Raw genomic sequence first — 19,012 nt, forward strand, 5'->3', positions numbered from 1 at the left:
AGCAGTGAGTGGGTGGGAGATGTAGGGAGCGCATCTGTCTCTAATCATCTATGTGCTGGGTGGCTGAGGGAGTATGCTAAGAAGGATGCTGCTGCTTCCACAGCCCTGCATATATGTGATGTGCTGCACTTCTGAGATAAAGTGTCTCTGATGCATCTCCTGCCATGGCCTGTCCATTTTTCCTGGGGTTGGGCTGGGCAAAGTGCATGGTCTAGACACCTACGTAATCACAAACATTGCAACAATGCAGACACAAAAGCAGAAGTATGTAAGAAGCCAACAGCCTGAAATACTTCTTGGTTTGTTACTAAACTCGCTTTATCATTGCACCCTAACAGACACTACTGATCCCATACCTCACACTCCAAAACACACAACACTCTTTCATTCCCAAATGAATAAATTATTTTAAAAATTAGTATGGACTTCAGCATCACTAATGGGTTATTGATACCTACCTTGGTGGGGAAATAGTCCTATAAAGCTTTGTAATCCATGGGATAGCTGCAGTGAGGGGTTAGGGAGTGCTCCAGAGACCCATCACTTGCAGCAAACTGAATACTTGAGACAGCAAAATACCAGCTGGAAAGAAGAGCACAGGCAAAGAGAAGGAGCAATAAACAGGGATAGGTAGGCAAAAATACAGCACAGGGAAATTCCCAGATGTCTGAATATACAGAGAAAGAAGAGGGATTATGCTTAGGCAAATACAAACTCTTCAGCTAGAGTAATTCAGATTGAAGGAAAAAGATCAAAGTAAACCAGTAAAATTTTAATATGACACAGAGTAAAGGCTAAGGAAACTCTTACAGATGACAGTAGAAACACTTTTTAGAGATCAAAGTTTAGCTAGAGATAAAAGACAGAACAACAAACTAACATTTTGTAATTTCCTCCCCACCCCGATAACATTTTCCATGCTTTACTTATGAAGAGACTGGTAGGCCTCTTTTGGGGGAGAGAGCATTTTTGATGGGGCTCCTTAAATTTCAGAAAGCATTTCAATTGCAGTGGTACCTGGCAAGTTAGCTATCAATTTCAATAACATCTGAATTGGGTACATGGTAAATTTAACAATGAAAATAAACCAGACACTTTTAGTTCCTTATGGTGTGTCCCAAATAGCTTATAAAACACAAATGCTTCCTCAGTCATTAGGGATGAACAGGTCCCCTGGCATCTTAAATAGAATGCAAAGTGTGGATCAAAATAGGTAATAAATTGAATTAATGTGGCAAAGACATAGGCTGATGTCAAACTTATGTTAGGGGACTGACTTATATTGAACTTTACCTTGGAGACAGCAACATAGGGAAATGGTTAGTGCTTCATTTCTAGTACAGCTACCAGGCAGTCTGTTGCCATGCTACTGTATCTAGGTGGCATCTAACTGGGCCACGTAAAGAAAAATCCTGGTTCTTTCAGTGTCGGTCCTTGGTTGGGATGTTAGCAGGAGGCTCACGTACAGCTAGTGACTTGGATGAGAGGAAGGTGAGGAGATGCCCACACTGTGGTATCTTTCCTTCACCATGACACACTCCTGTGATGACTACTTCACTCTGCATTTGCACTGTGGGAGAGAGTGTGGAGCTGAGCCATGTGCTAGATGTCTTTCATACCCCTCTGTGTCTGAACTCTCATTTTCTGTAGATCAGAACCCATTTAACATATGTGTCTCTGGGGAAACAAAATGGAGGGTGGGATTCGTCAGATGAAACTTCACAACAGCAAATTTAAAGAATGCTGGGAGATCTTTGAAAGGGAGCATGGAAGGTAGTGAACAGCTGAAGAGGGAGAAAAACATAACATGGAAACAAGCCAAACAAAAATAAAGAAATGGTAGGATGAGTGAGGGTTAAGAAAATGTTCCTGTTGAGTTAGATGGAAGGAATGAAAGTAGTCAGTAGACTCTCCATCTGCCACTCACCCTTATTCTCTGTAATTCCCTAAATCAGGCATGTTGTAGAAGTCCCAGTGCTGGAAATGCAAGGCTGGGGGCTTGTCTCCTGGCACAGTGAGAATAAGACCTGTACCCAAAGTAAACTTCCAAATCTAGAAATTCCAAAATCTGCACTATCCATTTTGGACGCAACTAAACAAGCATTTTTATGGCTCTAGCAGTTACTCTTCATGCTGAAGCAATTGTAGAAAATGCTGCAGCTATTGAGCAACTCACAGGCTGTACATTCAGATGCTCACATATTTTCCAGCCCTCAATGTTTTGGGGGCAGCATCATGGCTAGATGCAATGCTACAATGAATTGCAACACGAGCACTTGACTAAAAACGACAATGGTGGCTTTCTATGGGCTTTGTGAACAGTAATTGGAAACACCCTTCACCGTCAGACCCTTTCCAGTGTTTTGTGGGTCAGCTTGGCCTGAGCCTGAGAGATGTCAATGCCAAACTTCGCCTGAACTTTCTTCAAAGTTAACTGTGTAGCATATACAGCACAACATGGAGAGAAGAAATACCACAGAAAGGTAATTCATGAGAGAAAAATTAAGCTTGGCTTATCTCCTTATGCTACAAAACACAGTTCTCTCCCCCTGCTATGAGTTGGTCACTATTTGCAGTCACACAGAGGTGCTTTTTGGGAGGCAGGAAAAGAGCAGCAAGCCTGGCATGGCAAAAGTGCTAACAGAACTGCTGCCTTTACCCTGCCTGAGGAGAGTGAGCCAGAGAAGAAGCCCAAATTCAGTCACTCTAGGTTCTTTTGAAGGAGCTAGAAACCACTGACCCCATAAAACACTATCAACTGCAAGTGACAGCTACTGTGCCTCTTCTCACCTTCTGTGTAACGTAACGCCCTGGAGTGACAAGCTGACTAGACAGAAGATCCAAAAAGCAGCAGTGAGAAAAGTTCGACACCTCTCCATTATCATCTCAATAAAATGTAGCAGAAAAAACAACCAAAAAATCCTTTATCAAGCAACCAGAGAAGCTGCTGCCCTGGAGAGCGTGTCCTCATGCCCCAGAGGGTGCCAGGACTGAGGAGCAAGGGTGGGTGCACAGCTGCCATTCAAAGTGGCTCCCCTCTTTATCTGTGTGGAAACGCTGGGTCTGTTGCAGCCTGTTTTACACAACCTGCACAAAGCCCAGTAAGCCAGGCAGTGGCAGGGCCCAAGGACAGCATGAGGGTCCCGCTGGCAGCGACAGGGATGACCCCCAGGGTGAGGCCGGGAAAGGCAGTACTTTCCTGCTGCCAGACCCTAGCCAAAGGGATGACCTATTGGCAGATTACTTACAAGCATGCACCTTCTAATAAGTTATCTAACTTAACAGAAAATACATTGCAGCTTTGGCAGCATTAAAAACCCCTTTATATTTACCTGTCCACCTTTTAAAAATATGTTGAAAGTAATAAATACCAGTGAAGGTCCCAGTAATGCTAAGAGGGGATGAGCCTACATTTCAGCTGGGAAAGAGAACTTGGGGAAGTCCTGGAGAAGAAAGTCACCCTGTTCTTGACTATCTGCAGTAACCAAATACAGTGCACGTCCAGCCAGGAAGACTGCAAAAAAGACCTTCATCCCACAGTGGGCTGAGGACAGCTGACATGGATTGATATAAGTAATATGCTATTAAAAGCCCTTCTGAATGATTGCTAGCTATTATGTGGCTTCAGACTGAAGCCCTTTTAAAATTCATATTGCTTAATTGACACAGCATTATGGCTCCTTTATAGCCATTACTGTTGCTCATATTGTGACAATCTGAACAATAGTTGCCATTATGCTAGTATCTATACAGATACACATACAAGAAAAGGAACGGAGAGTCTACCATTCATGGCATAGAAATGGCATCTCAACATTAATGCTACCTGTACAATTTGTGCTGCTGTAATGCATGTCACCTTAAGACATAGCTGAGTGATTACAGGGATGCGTATTCCCAGCATGACATCAATAACATTTCTTACCAGTTCCAGAAATGCACTGGTCCTATACTGCTGCATATATCAAGGCAATAGCTGTAGTCTGCTGCTATACTTCCCACCCGTTTTCTCTAATCTTTCTAGCTGGGTCCCTGTATCAACTGTGAAAGTAGAGGACATCAGAGGACATACTACTACTACGTTATGATCCACTGAAGAGAGGAAGGCAAGACTATATTTAAATCAATGTTCCAGAAAGAGTGTTCTGCATTGGCAAATAAGTCCTTATACATTTATCTGTCATAAGATTGCCATATACTAATATAGTAATAGTGATACATTTCAGCAGGGTTTTTCTTCTTCCTTTGCTGATCACGTGTTCCTAATTCCTTTTTAGCTTTACTCTCATTAATTTGCAAATTTTAATTTGCAAGCTTAAAATACAAATTCGATTTGTGAAGATAAGATTTCTGTAAATATTATATCTCCCCTGGAAAAGGAGGAAATTATTTTATGTTCTCTTAAACAAATTATTTAGATAATATCAAGCCTGCTCCAGGATAAAATTTCTGAGGTGTAAATGTTTTAATATGCCATCCTTATTCCAAGTATATTATAAGTATTTGTGCTACTTTAGGTGTTTTAGAAGTTGATGTATTTGAATAATACAGTAAAAGACATACTGCATCTGAAAGTAATATTACATCATAGAAACGGAATAGTTTAAAAACAATAAAAATCTTAAACCCAGGTATTCAGGCTGCATCTATCCTCAAAGGCACATGATAAGCTGGGTGATCCTATCCTGGCCCCAAGCTGGCCAGCTCAGAGGACCAGCTCCAACTCACCCTGCCCATTCAGTGAGTTTCCCTCTGGTGGAAGCCAAACAGGGCGTAGCATGGAAAAAGGAATGGTGTCCACACCTCATACTCACACCTCAGCCTGGCTTGCTGTCAGAATGTGGTGAAAACATGAACACAGGCAGAGTAGACGGTGTGATGGGAAGCGGTCTCAGGTTGAACTGTTCTGAATGTTTAACTTGCACCTTCCATGCTAGGCAGCTCAGTGGTGTATACTAAGAACACCAAGCACTGAAATACGGAGTGTGTATCAGCTGCTTACGGGAGAATAAGAGGAAGAACAGAGCAAGGGAACATCCCTGAAGGAGAGGAAACTGGGTGCAAGTATTGTCCTGGTATGGCAATGACAAGGCTCCACAGGAACTGGGAGCCAAGGGCAGCTGATTCTCATGGGGACAAAAGCCCACCAGAGCAAGTCATGTGGGATGCTGACTGCTCCAATCTGGGACCACAACAGCAGGGGAAGTTAGCAACATCTCTTACAAAAGCATTATTCTCCCATGATGAGAAGCAGCAGCTCTGCTGAGTTCCCGGCTTAGTTGGAGCAAGAAAGCCAGGGCTGTCTGGCTCTCACAGTGCTGTTACATCATCAGTCAGCTGGTTGGCAGCGTCTTCCTTCACTGAGAGCCAAAAGGTTTTTGGATCACAGCCGCCAATGAGTTCCAAGCAAGATATTGTCCCCCTGAGCATCACCATTTCACGGTTGCCGCTGAGCCCTAGTTCAGGAGGAACTTCCATCTAGAAGTCCTTGTTTTGCTGGAAAGATACTGCTGTGTTCCAAGCTGACTTACAAATGTGAGAGCCTGCCAAATAAGCTGCCTTTTTAGATGTGTATCATGGCCATGGAGGAGACTACTGCATTAGCCAGTGCAGTTGTCAGCGGCCACAGGGCTGACCCTTCTCTAGACCTGGCTTCAAAGTGATGCTGGAGTGAGTGCAAAGGAAGCAGAAATACACATTTGGGGAGTGGGAGAGTCATGTGTCAGAGACACTGCAAAGCCAGCAGTGAGATCCTTGTAGGCTGTAGTGCAGTCAAAGACTGAAGGTGTGTACGTGGGAGTCCTTTCCTCAGGTGGGGAGATGCCTCCTTTTCTAAAGCTCAGATAACACTGTGCATAAGCACTGCCTGAAGATTTTGCTAGAGCACTGGTGCCTAACTGCTGCTGGAGAATGAAGGAGGAAACCTGCAAAAGTGAATATTTCTGGAGAAAAGATACAACAGCAAGTAGCTTGATCAAAAACACTGGGGTGACCTACATTAAAGTGGCATTGATTTCAGTGGCTATTAGATATTTCCATTCTGTGCAGCAGGGAATTTTTGTACTCTGGAGTGGCAGTCCACAGTGCTTGCAGAAGTGTCCGTGAGCAATTTTTCATCCTATCAGAAAAATGATTTCTTATGAATATGGCTGCTTAGCACTGCCTTGAGTGGAAATGCACATCTTTAAGAAATTTTATTGGAAACTCACTTCATGTTTGCTGCAAGCAGTGCTTCTAATATAATAAAAGTAATTAGTGCATGTTATGAACTAATCATCTGTAAAAGAACCTTGAATGTGAACTTTAATGTTTATGAACTTTTATGTTTATGTTATATAAACCTTGAAAAAAGAAGCTTACGTACTGGAAATGGTGAAAAGCCCTGAACTACAGTGCTATGACCAGCTAATTGAATCCATATTCCCCTGCATTCAGGGAATCAATAACTGTTAGAAGCAAAGGGCACTGCCTTAAAAACCCAGTGTGCGCTTCATGCAATTGGGAGTTCTTGTGGTGAAACCGCAGCTGTGAAACATTGTAGGAACATGTGCCAAGCATCTGTAAGAGAATCATGTCCAAAACACTTCGTACACTAAGGACACACACAGCCAAGCCTTAATCAAACACCGTCATTTATAATTTTTTTCCTGATTTAGGATGATTCGCAGCCTCATGTGCAGTCTCAAAAACTGCTGGGTTCAGAGAACTTAAGCTAGGCCAGGCAGTACTGCTGAACACCAGTGTCTTAACCAGGGTGTGAACATGCCAGGGAGCAACTGGGAGAGGAGAACTTATAGAAGTAGCAGGCTGTTACGCCCTGGTGTAACAAGACTGACTAGTGACTTGTTGCGTACTCATGTGTGGAAACGACACCTTATGGTACACATGCTACTGCTCGGTCATAGTCCCAGAAGCAACCAGCTGGAGGAGAAACAACTCAAGCACCTTCTCATGGGAGCAATATCCACCATGACATGGTGGCTGCTCTCACTCCTGAACTGGGATCCAAGTGCCCTGCAGCTAGGCTGCCTGTAGGGACATGGACATGGCAAAGCTGGTGCTAGACCTGTGTTAAACATAGTTACTTGCTCTTCTGAGAGAAAGCTATGTTAATTCTTTACTAAAAGCCTACTGAAATTGCTTTCACATCTCTTTGTGGTTTTGGTTTTTTTTTGTTGTTGTTGTTTTTTTTTTTTTTTAAATATCTAAACACTGTCCCATATTGCTTCTAGTTGTGGATTCAGATTGGGACACAGTAAGATTCTCTGTGTGTGAGTTTTTCATGCTGGCAGAGGAGCAGGGAGGGAGAGAGGGAGAATAGGGTTGAGAAAATATAACCATCAATTAAATACCATGCATGCTCCAGGAATTCTAGGGTAGAGGATTTGCGCCTCCTGCTCATTCTACTCTTTGCAGCTACCTTCTGTTAAATGCTTAATCTTGCTCACATTTACATAGTGGATCCAGTACTTAAGCACATGCATAACTGCAAGCATATGAAATTTTTCATTACAGCTACTCATATTCACATACAAGTATGTCCTCAAAAGATTTATTGGATGTAATCTGGAAGAGGAAGGAGCTTTAAAAGCTCTTACAGGTCAGACTCCCTGCAGGACTACCTGGTGTGTGCCACTGGGCCATTTTTAAGGTTTTAGAGCTTTGGCTGTGATTGCTATCCTTGCTTGTGACAGTTCATCTGAACTGCTCTATTGAATTGTTTTCTGCCTCTGGGTTGCTTGTAATCACTTTGCTTTGATTGTTCATTATTTGTTTGATGGCTGTGTCAGGAAAAGTAACATTTTTTTATTTTATTTTTTTTTTTATGCTCTCTGCTAGGTGCCTGAGTTGTGTAAAAATGAAAAATACAAACCCAGCAGGATTCTGCGATTTTTAAAAAACATTCACAGATTTTTAGAAAACTCAGTCTTATCCCCTCTTCTGCCCTGTCAGGCCAAAACAATCCAGACAAACAAATGCTCTTGTGATAGTGATAGAATAAGTGATAACTTTAGGATTAGTAGATATACCCACTAGCATGCAGTAGTCAGAAGACTATATGAGAATAAAACCCAAAGGGAGTCCTGAAGTATTCATACTGGAGGAATTCATTCAGACAGCTAGCTGGCTACATGGACAGAGTAAGTATCTGCCTCCAGCAGCAGATTTTGGGAACATCAAACTGGCTACGGTTTTTCTCTGCCTGTAGCACAGCCATGCAAATTCAGACTGCTGCTGCTGTTGTTGAGAGAGCACCAGGGGCCAGGATACTTGAGGTTACCAGCAACACTGGAGACACGAAGGGCAACAGTGCTAACCCCCATCTCTCCCTTTCAGCAGAAGACTGACCCTACAGGGCTTCCTCTCGCTTCCTGGCCTCAGCTCCATCCAATCTCCTCTCCCTCTGGCCTTGTGGCCCATGTTTCCTCCTAACTTTGGTTTTCTTTCCAGGGAATCCCTGCAGCTAAAAGATGACATAATCTTTCTCTTTGGGAGTCATCCTGCTTCCATCACAGGCCAGACCCTTTGAATCGTGTAACCCATGTGATTGTTGCAGGGCAGAGTGGGAAGATAAGGTTCATCTCCCTCCAGGATAATCAGAAGTAAAACAAAACAAACAGCAACCCTGCATTAGACTTTTTTTTTCTCCCCAGTGTTTCTGAAGAAAGAGGAGAGCTAGAGGGGAAAGAAGGATAAGGGCCTAAGGGGGAGGAGGGAGATAGAGGAAAGGGGAAGTTTTGGCATGTTGTCTTGCCAAAACGTGCAGTACAGATGGGAAGAGGCAGATGGAGCATTTCTACTGATAGTTCAAGAAATCAAACATGTAGGGAGTTGGAGCAATTCTCTTGTATCACTGTGTTGTAACCTTCTGTAGCAGCAGCTCTTAAAGAAACAGGCTGTCACTTCAGCAACGCTTTGGGAGCCTTCACATGAATACAGTCACCCTAAAAATGTGGTGCAGCAACTCTTGCCTGGCACAATCGGTTGAGATATTTTGTATCAGCTCTCATTATGTTTGCTGGCCCACCTGTGAGAGCGCAGGGAGCTAAACTGTGCTCCTTAACTTAACAAGTTAAACTTGCTGATAACACAGTTGCAAAACAGTAGCTGTATAGGAGCAGATCTGTCTTCCTTTGCGCTCAGGTGCAGCAGACGTCTGGAAACAAGAATAAATGTTACATGCAATAGTCACGTTGATATGTGAATAGGGAGGAAAGAAAGGGATCCAGAGCAATGCCATAAAGATTTCTGCAGGTACTATATGTCAAGTCTCGGTATTAGGAGCACTGAAATGACTGAACAGTCCCTGCAGCACAGCTGCTGTAAAGACCTGCCAACAGTTTCCAGTCTAATTAGCCTTTAAGTCAGCAGGAGGCCTTCATAGCCTCTCTGTTGTGAAGAGATCTGTGACTGGATACTCTTGTTTCTGCGGGAAGTCGCTGTTTCCACTCCCAGCCTCCTGGCTTCCATGGGGTCACAGCCCTTTACAACTTCTGCAGGTAATGGCAGCACAGGGAAGGCTGGAACTGTCTTCTGGCTCTGGCCCACAGCACCGTTTCCTCATGTCCCCAGGGATACCCAGACAGATGCTTTAGAAGAGGTCAAGATGGCTAGGAGCCTCCTCTAAGAGCAACTAAGCAGGTAGATGTAGAAATCCCTTCAGCATTTTCCTCCCTGTCCCTCAAGAGGATAATCTTGGGGAAATTTATTTCATTACTTGTCCTGTTCCATTTCTCTTCTTTTACAATGGGAGATCTAAGACTATTAAGATATATGTTTGGTTCAGTTCATAGCAAAAGTATTCCCTATCCATCTGTCTGTCTGTGTTTTTCCAAGGGCAGCTGTCTCCATCACATCTAAGAAGAAAAACAGTTTTTGAAAACAACTTGTTTTTCAGATTTTGTGAGTCCCAGCACAAGCATTTTCTTGCCTCTCACATTCTGATTTTTATCTTGCTGCAGTAAACAAATGGGAGTTGGAGAAGTCATTAATGGCTGATTTAGACTGACAATTAGGCAAAATCTAATTGGCTGCTTTCTGGTTTAGAAGCTAGTACTACTAGTTGTAGGCTTTAATTCTGACATTGGCTTTTCCAGTGGCCAGAATTAATTCCCTTCCCTTGTGTAAGATGAAGAATTATTCTTCTTTGTGAAACTACATGTTGTTGGGGTTTGTTATTTATGATTGTCCTGGGTTCAGCAGTAGCAGTCATGTTTCTCCTCCTTGGTAGCTGGTGCAGTGCTGTGTTTTGACTTTTGGCTTGGGAACAGAGCTGATAACAATGATGTTTTGGTCTGGCCAAGGACTTTGTGAGCCTCATGCTCTGCCAGGGAGGAGGGGAAGCCGGGAGGAAGCAGAGACAGGACACCTGACCCAAACTGACCAAAGAGGTATTCCATACCACAGCACGTCATGCCCAGGATGTAACTGGGAGTTAGCCAGAAGGGCTGGGAGTCTGCAGGGTTGGAGGAGGTATGGGTCAGTGCTTGGTTGGGCTGGGGGGGCAAGTTATCAGTCAGCTGGTGGTGAGGTGATGTATTCTCTTCCCTTGTTATTTCCTTTATCATTGTTATTATTGGTGGTAGCAGCAGTGATTTGTGTTATACCTTAGTTACTAAACTGTTCTTATCTCAACCCGTGGGAGTTGCATTCTTTTCGATTCTCCTCTCCGTCCCTCCAGCAGTAGGGGGAGGGAAAGAAGGGGGGGAGTGAGTGAACGAGTTACCTGACTGGGTTTAAACCACGAGAATGATTTATAAAATATTTTGGAAAGGAAAGCTAGGAAATATTTTTTGGCATTTTAATGTGTGTCTGAATACCTTCCAACCCCCTGCTCTGGTCACTTCAAATTCTTTGTCTTGGGTGAGGGAATTCCTGATCTTAGCAGACTCACGCTATAAATTCAGTAGTAGTATTGGTCCAAAAGACACCTTGCTCAGTGTAACTGATTAGCGAGCCAGCATTATGCAGTTACAGTTTTGGCCAACCGGAGAGATTGCTGAGGTAGAAAAGGTAGCAGTGGTCACCACCCCTGTCAAACATGATTTTCCACTGATTCTGTATTTGGAATCCAGCACCATCATGTGATATGGTGTATTTTGATATGTAATGTCAGTGGACTTTTTTTTTTTGCACCATGATCATCTGCAAGAGTGAGGTTAAACCACCACTATCAGCCATGAAAAAAAGCTCCTGAAAAATATTCTGTTTAAGAGTTTGCAAGCACAAACCAAACATCTCCCAAATAAATGAAAGCCTCATAACATAATTTTTAACTTAAAAGCTGCAGCTGAAGCTTCAGCACCTTGACTGAATCTCCATAAGAAATTAATCTTTAAGGAAATAAAATAGGAGCGATCCTTGCTTTCCTCTCCCTTTGGGCTGAGCAGGGCTCTGTTCTCTACTTTGAGATGGAGAAAAGATAAAACCTTTACAGTTACCATCTTCTTTTAATACCTGTCACACCAGCCTTAGCGAGACAACTCTCCCTCGGTTCAACCTCAGAAATCAGTTCTGGGAAACACTAAATGACAGTGATGCCAATAGAGGCACTATGTGCCACTCTATAGTGCTACTTTAATATTTTTGAGTTGCTGAGTCACTTCTACGGCTTAATTGGCTTTGGTCCTTAATGCTTTTGTTATCAGGAAGAGATATAGCCTGAATTAAAAAAGGTACTAGGCTGAGAACTGGAACAGAAGCACGAGGTATCAGACAGGAAGGTTCATTTGTCCTGTCTGGTGATCCAGGGGGAATATGAAGATGCTGTGTCAGATACAAAGATGGTAGGTGACAAATCCTATGGATTTGCTAAAATCCGTTCTTACAGAGGCAGATGTGAGCATTCAAGCCTGCCTGCCAAGGACTATTAAACATCTCACTGCAACCTAACATGTCAGGAAACTGAAGAGAAATCACAGATTTTTAAATGAATGTCCATCTTCCAAATTATAGTTTACTGGCTGAGTCACTAACACTTGCTGTAAGCAAAGACCCTCAAAGATGAGGAGCAGCTAGGCTAGTAAGCAAAGACCCTCAGAGATGAGGAGCAGCTGGGCTATCTAGGTTGGTTCTCTGTGGTATGGAGATTGGGAAATGGGGCCAGTGCAGAACTTTAGAGGTCTTAATGCCACAGGAGTCACTAAGAATAATGGCAAATGAATGGTACAACACCAACCATCAGCCCTACCGAAGGATTCTAATGACAGTGTAATTCATGTGAGAGTGGCACTGGTGAGAGGCAATACCTGAGATAATATGAGTTTCCAGTTCATATCCCAGTCCAAGCTGTGGCAGTATGGGCAATCTTTCTGGCAAGATTTCATTCCTGATGCTTGTTCTGAACAAGAGGGCACATAGAAATGAAAACCGACAGAATACAGAGATATTGGGGCCTTGTTTTCATTTGTTAGTATTCCTCTTTTTTTTTTTTTTTTTTGATACCATTGGGGAATTATTTTATATGTAATGCCATAGAAGAGAATTACTTGTTTTGGCTAATTACAAAGTCCTGTGATCACTGGCCTGTTCAACATTTTAAATTCTCTGTTTCAAAGTCTTCCTTCTTCAGTAGCTTAATGCAGCTAAGCAGATATGTGACAGGTGTTTATAAGAAGCATGAAAGTGAATAAAATAGGAGAAGTCAGATAAATTAGGAGTCTGAGGATGTTTGCATTGGCTCTTCAAGAAGGTTCTGCTATGTGAGGAGTTTACTGCCTGGCAGTTTATTTCTAGTTTGTTTTCACCACAATATTCACCGTTAACTGTGATTAGCTTTTACTGTGCATAGGTTTATAAGCATGCTAGGTAAAGATTTACTTCAGAGAGGGAATCTTCCACATATATTGAATGTATCACTCTTACACTGTTGGTAAGAGAGGGTATTTTAGACAACACTTGAATATTCAAGCCCTCTTTAAAACTGAATTCCTTTGTATACCAGTGTTTTACTTCCACTCTTTCAAGGACAGGACTACAAATTCAAAAGCATTTGTATTGCTGTCTTTCTAAAATAATCAAATGTGTAAGTCAGTGGTTTCAAGAGTAGACTATTAATTGTTTTGCTTTAGGCTCTTCTAGCAGACAAGGATGGTGAGATAAGAAGCTAAATATAAGAGAATCATGTTTCCAGGACAATCATACCAAATCCAATTTATAAGCTGTTAAAGCTTATGAAAAGCAAGCTGGAAAAACTCTCAGGAAAATTCAGTTGTCTAGGCCCCAAAGCTATTGGCTTTTGTTCTTTGTTGGAGCTCTGAAAGGAAGATATTTTCACTGGTGATACTCATATATTGTTTACAGCCCAGCAAAGCATACACGACATTATGACGGAGATAAACACTTCTCACAGATTTCATAAACATTACAGATGTCACTTTTGCTCCTCGGAATCATACCCTATGGACCATAGTAGGACAAAATTCTGTAGCAGTTGATGTTGTGTGGCTCTTGGTTTCTAATAGCATTCACAGATATTTATAAAGTACAATAAAATTTTGCCCTACATCCTTGATATTAATGTCAAGTGCCCTACAGTACCATGTACTGTTCCCAGAGAAATGATCCATTAAAGCCATTCGTATGAGAGAGCAAGTATTCACAACACTCCAGAAAGAAATTATATTCTCATAGAATAATAGAGAAAATTAGCTGGCTTCCATAGACTGTATTGACATGCAGCAAAGCTAGCCTCTTCATTAATTGCCTCCCCCTGCTAGAACTAAGGACATCCTGTCTACAACAGGGACATACAGGCTTCATTTAGTTTTCTGCCTTAGACCCTTCATTATGACTAAGCAAGGCTGTGCAGCTGGATGAAAAGAAAATGCATAGAGTGCATCAGTGACGAAGAATCAAGGCAAATAGAAAGGTGCAAGAATGGAAAAAAAAAGGGGGTAACAGATGCAGATCCTCTAGCTGATCCTCAGGTTGCATGGGGGCAGAGAGGAGAAGTCCTATTTAATTCCTTGAGATACATTGAAAAAACATCCATGTGAATTCACTGTGGTTTACACAAAAATGGGCAGTTATCTTACTGACCTGTGTCTCCCACTGACATCCCATGTCATCTTAATCTTTTTCATCTTGTTCCATTATTCCTGTCACATATTTCCTGGTCACTAGTCAGTTATCTTTTTGTCTTATAGTTAAAGTGCATGTTTTTTAGGGCACGGAATATGCTTTTTGTCCAATATTTAGCACACTGAAATCCTAGTTTTAGGTGGCTCTAAGTGCTAAAGCAATACTCACTAGTGTAATAAACTGTGATTTATTTACCCCCATAGCTCACCATGATGTCTAGTTATAATAAAATTAATTCATCCGAAACACACCACTATCACTCCCTTTCATACAGAAAAGAAACCAACTCAAACCAAAACACTTTGCAACCATACTATTTTTTATTACACTAGAGAAACTGTATGAATATCCAGATAGATAGATTAAAACATGCTTAAAATTCACAGCCTTTTCATAATGTTACATTGCAGATTTATAATCTTCCCTAAGGATGCTACATTAATTTTCAGGGATATATATATATATTTTTTTTTTTAACCAAGTGAGACAGAGATAATAAATAATGCTTTCTAGTATCTCCAGAGATAATTGGCTGGAAAACTATAGGGTGATAATTGTTAACCAACTTGAGGTCACTCAGCTGAACATTAGCAGCAGTGAGGTATGCGTCTGAGTAAAAAGAACATGCCCTTCAGACAAAGATTAATTAAACACAAAAGTTGAAAGAGAAGAAGCTGAATTCAAAACATATGTACGTTTCAGAGGGTTAGAAGTGCCAGTGTTTTAATGGTAGAAATTAATTTCTACCTTGTCAGTCTAAGTGTTCCATCGTTTGCATGCATATTCGATAATGAAAAGATATGTTTGAATGGAGAAGGAAGGAAGGAAAGGAAGGCTATTTAAGTTGCTCAACTTATAAGAGAAAAAAAATATGGAAATAGTCGGTTTTGTATAAAGAAAATATCTCACCAGCTTGCACTTTCAGTTCTACCAGGCTGCAGTTCCAGCTGGAGAAGACTCCCTCTTCTTTCTCAGCCTAGCCTGGAGGATGCTAGCATACACTGCTGCAATTCCTGCCAAATTCAACAGGATTTTTGCCACTGGCTACAATGAGAATTTGGTTGTGCTTTCTGTCATTGTGCTCCTAAACCTGAGGTAATTTCTACATGGTGAGGAGCCTGTCAAACAAGATATGATTGTTTCTTATAGTGGGCTTAAAAACAGTTGCAAGCCAAATACAGCCTTATGAATTACACTCAGTGGCTGCTGCTTCTTACACATGCTGCTTAGTCTGTTCAGAGGCTGACTGAGGTCATGCAGAGATACTTTCAGCTGCTTTGCACGCTCTGTGCAAAGGGACTATGCTCAAAGGAAACCACCAGTGACTCTTGCCTCAGGAACAATGGAAATGGTCTCTCCTTTTAAGTTCACCCTGTATTCAACAATTTAAAACCACAGCACTCTCATCTCACTCATGATTTCTGAAGCTCTTTTCCATGTTGTTTTCTGACTTTAAAAGGATTCTAACTCGCAGCCCTCAGTCAGAGTAATGAAAATTACCAGTCTGGCTAGAAACGGTGCTAAGCAGGTTTCAAATTCAAGAATATTTGCTTTATAAACGTCTTCAGCCGTGGGGGAGTAGCATGGTCCCAGATTCAAAGAAGAGGACTCTCGTCCACCTGGAGATAACCTCCAGGTGCTCACATTGACCTTCCCTCATTTTCTGCCCTTGTGCCCTCCATACTCTCAGTTGTGACCCTCTCTCTGCATTATTTTCCTTTGAACTAAAGGAGGGCAGAAACCAGGTTTTTCTAGGCTTCTATTTTGTGTTCAAAATTCTAGTGGAGCTGAAAGGGCCCAAGATCACCTATAGGCTGTAGAGTAGATACACTTTGTGGCACCCCCTACAGACTTGGTCCCTCAATTATCCAGATTTGGGGTTTGCCATCAGCTCTTTATTGGGTTTTATGGTTCCTTGTGAGTACAGGGGCTTGGGAGAGAAATGAGGGCTGGTTTGCCCTGCTGAGTCATGAAGCAGTCAGAAATCCCCACACAGCATCTGCAGAAGTACCCTGGGTTTGTCCTGATGATAGAGCAGGGTCTTGTTCCTCTTCAAAAGAGAGAAAATCTTGCCTTTCTTCCTTAGGTGCCTAAGTTTCAGATGTCTGTAGTGAGCAGCCTGTGTCCAGTGCCTACTTTTTGTTACTCTAAAGGCCAGTACAATGTGGGACTAAAGGCAAAGAGAAATTAATTACAGCCTTTGCTCTCTCTACTGGGAGAGACCCACTTTGATTGAGAGGTCTCTTCGTGCCCTGCCCATGCCAAAGCAATCGGTCAGGAGCAGGGAGAGAAAACAGAATCCCTCAAGCTTCACACACAGAGATCTGCTGGCCATAGAGTTCTTCCCCATAGGGTATAAAAATGAAACGTATATCCCTGTTATCCTGGGCATGCTGTTTAAAATGGGCATAGTCATTCTCATTGTAGGCAATCCAAGGGCCAGATAAATGTGGAAGTCACATCTCCTTGGAATAATTATCTGTCAGGAGTTGCTTCAGATGCTTTTCCTCTGCAAGTTGGTCTCATCTTCAAATCCTCAAGATATGTTTTCATGAGGGTATTAGAAGACCAAAGGGCAGTTTCTAACATCTGTCCTACCTTCTAAAATACCCAGGCTTCCTCATCCCCTTAGAAGCTTATAAGTCACCGCACTTCAGAGAAAGGTACAGATCCCTTTTATTTTTTAAACTTAAACCACTTTTTGTCTTGCATTAAAATTTCTTTTATTATCAGAAACTTTCCACTTGAATTATGAAGCAGATCACAGGCCAGCAAAAAAACATTCCCAAAAGGAAAAGGCAACGTAATGGAACACAAATTAAAATCCACATTGAAGTACAAAGCACTGGGAGTGATCTGAAACAAAGCATGCACATCACTTTTAAGAATAAAAAGGAAACAAATAAGTCCTAAGACTCACACTTTAAAAATTGCAGTGCATCCTAATATTTTCCAGATGCAGATTTGATTAGGGCTAAACTAACATGAGTTACAGCTTGCACTTAAAAAGCTTTTCTCTGCCACAGACTGAAAAGAGTAAAGATTTGCTGAAGTATAGGGAAAGGAAGGAGCTACACCTTCCCCTTCCAAACTTTCTACTAATGAATATTGCCAGTGTTACTGGCAATCAAGAAAAGAGAGAAGAGGTTCCCATTATGGCTGACTTCTTTATTTCTTACTGAGGTTGGTAGAACATCTCACAGGAAGGATGTAGCAGAGCAGGTGATCAACTACAATCTCCTATTTCTATATAGAGTCAACTGCTTTTTACAAGCAAGTTCACCTTGGAGGCAGCGAGGCATAAATTCCTACCTAACAGCCAGCCAATGGCAGGTTTTCACTGAGCTCTGGTTTGTGTGCATCTAGCTGATGATCCCTAATAAAACCCTGAAATTTTCCATCAGGGCTAAATAACCTGAGTTTGTGCAGCTTTTTTATGTCAATATCTGTATGTCACCTGGGGCAGGAGCAGGCAGAGATATCACACAGCACTCTAACACGTCCTGGACCCACAAAAGTAGCTCTTGCCTATCCAAGCAAGGTTTCCTACAAGATGTAGTTGCCCTTCCATTAGAAAGCCTCTAAGCTCCCTACTAAGATGAACCTTTCTGCAGTCAATGAAGTGTATTTCCTTGCAAGCCTTTTGGAGTTCTCACTATCTGGGCAGGTCATTGTGACTCATGCAATCTGAGCACTCTCAAAAGTTAAAACATTGACTCTGATGCAGTTCTGTAAGGAGCATGGATCATGTCTGAATGCTGCCTAACTTCCCATGCTGCTTAAGCTCCCAAAGGTTTGCTGTAGCATTTTGAGCAATGCTGGGTTCATCGTAAAATCAGGGTTCACTTCTTTGAGAGCAGAGCCTTCCTTGGTTATTCCAGAGGCTGGGCTAACTACTAAGGTTGGTCATCCTCAGGTCTTTCTATAGATGCAGGGAGATCCTCCGGCTGTCTGTCAAGAAGTACGATACAAGCACATTTTCTTCCCTTAGGATAGATGATGAATCAGACACCACATTTCCTCTGTACTAAGCATGTGTTACTTTTTTAAGGTAAGTTTGAATATAAATGGGTTAGAAGTCATTAGAGATGAACACAGAAAAGAAACCCCACACATTTTCACCAAAGCCTCAGTGCACAGCAGCTGCACTGAACTTGGTTTGGTTGAAGAACCTTTCTGAATAATTATTGGCAGCTCTAGGAAAGTACCCTGTGTTCAGCATGCTCAGTATAGTATGCCAAAAAATGTCCCTGAAAAATGATTGTATTACTATTAATGCTGGCTATATTCTGAATGAAATAATTACCTCTTTAGTAAAGATTAAAATGCCAACATTTTAAAGGTGGCACAGCACTTTCCTGAAACAGGAGGTGCCTTTAATATAAATGCATTTTATAAAATATGTTTGCCAGCATGAAAAACCTGATGACATTGCAAGCAAGTAAACAGTAAGAGGCATCTGGCTTTATTCATGCATTACCAAAGGATCAGCTTGCACATATCAAATAAACTGTGGAATTTTCCAGCAACCTTCCAGTTTAATAAGGAATTTCAGACTCTTGTATGTGGCAGTTCATTGACCACTTCAGGTAGGGACATCAACTTTTGAAGAGCTGTACTCACATCAGCTGAGAATGGCTGTCTATGAGCAAACAAAATGCTGCTAGTTCTTCTGTCTCAGTTAAAAGTTTAAGATATAGGTGACTAAACAAGCTGGCATCAATTGTAAAACATCTGGCAGAGGGGATTGGTCAAAGGTTGGTGAAATAAAAATGCTATACCTTGGCTCTTGGGCACCTTTGGGGACTGTAATTCTTTGGATAATAATTCTTAGGGTAATTCAAACTAACATCAACCAGCTGCTTCTTGCATCGCAGGGTGAAAAATTAAAATGCAGAAAGAGCAGAATGGCTTGGAGTCAGAAAAGCAA

The sequence above is a fragment of the Pezoporus occidentalis genome, unplaced genomic scaffold (genome assembly GCF_034315485.1).
Source record: "Pezoporus occidentalis ecotype Australia unplaced genomic scaffold, CSIRO_AGI_Poc_V1 ctg272, whole genome shotgun sequence".
NCBI lineage: Eukaryota > Metazoa > Chordata > Aves > Psittaciformes > Psittacidae > Pezoporus > Pezoporus occidentalis.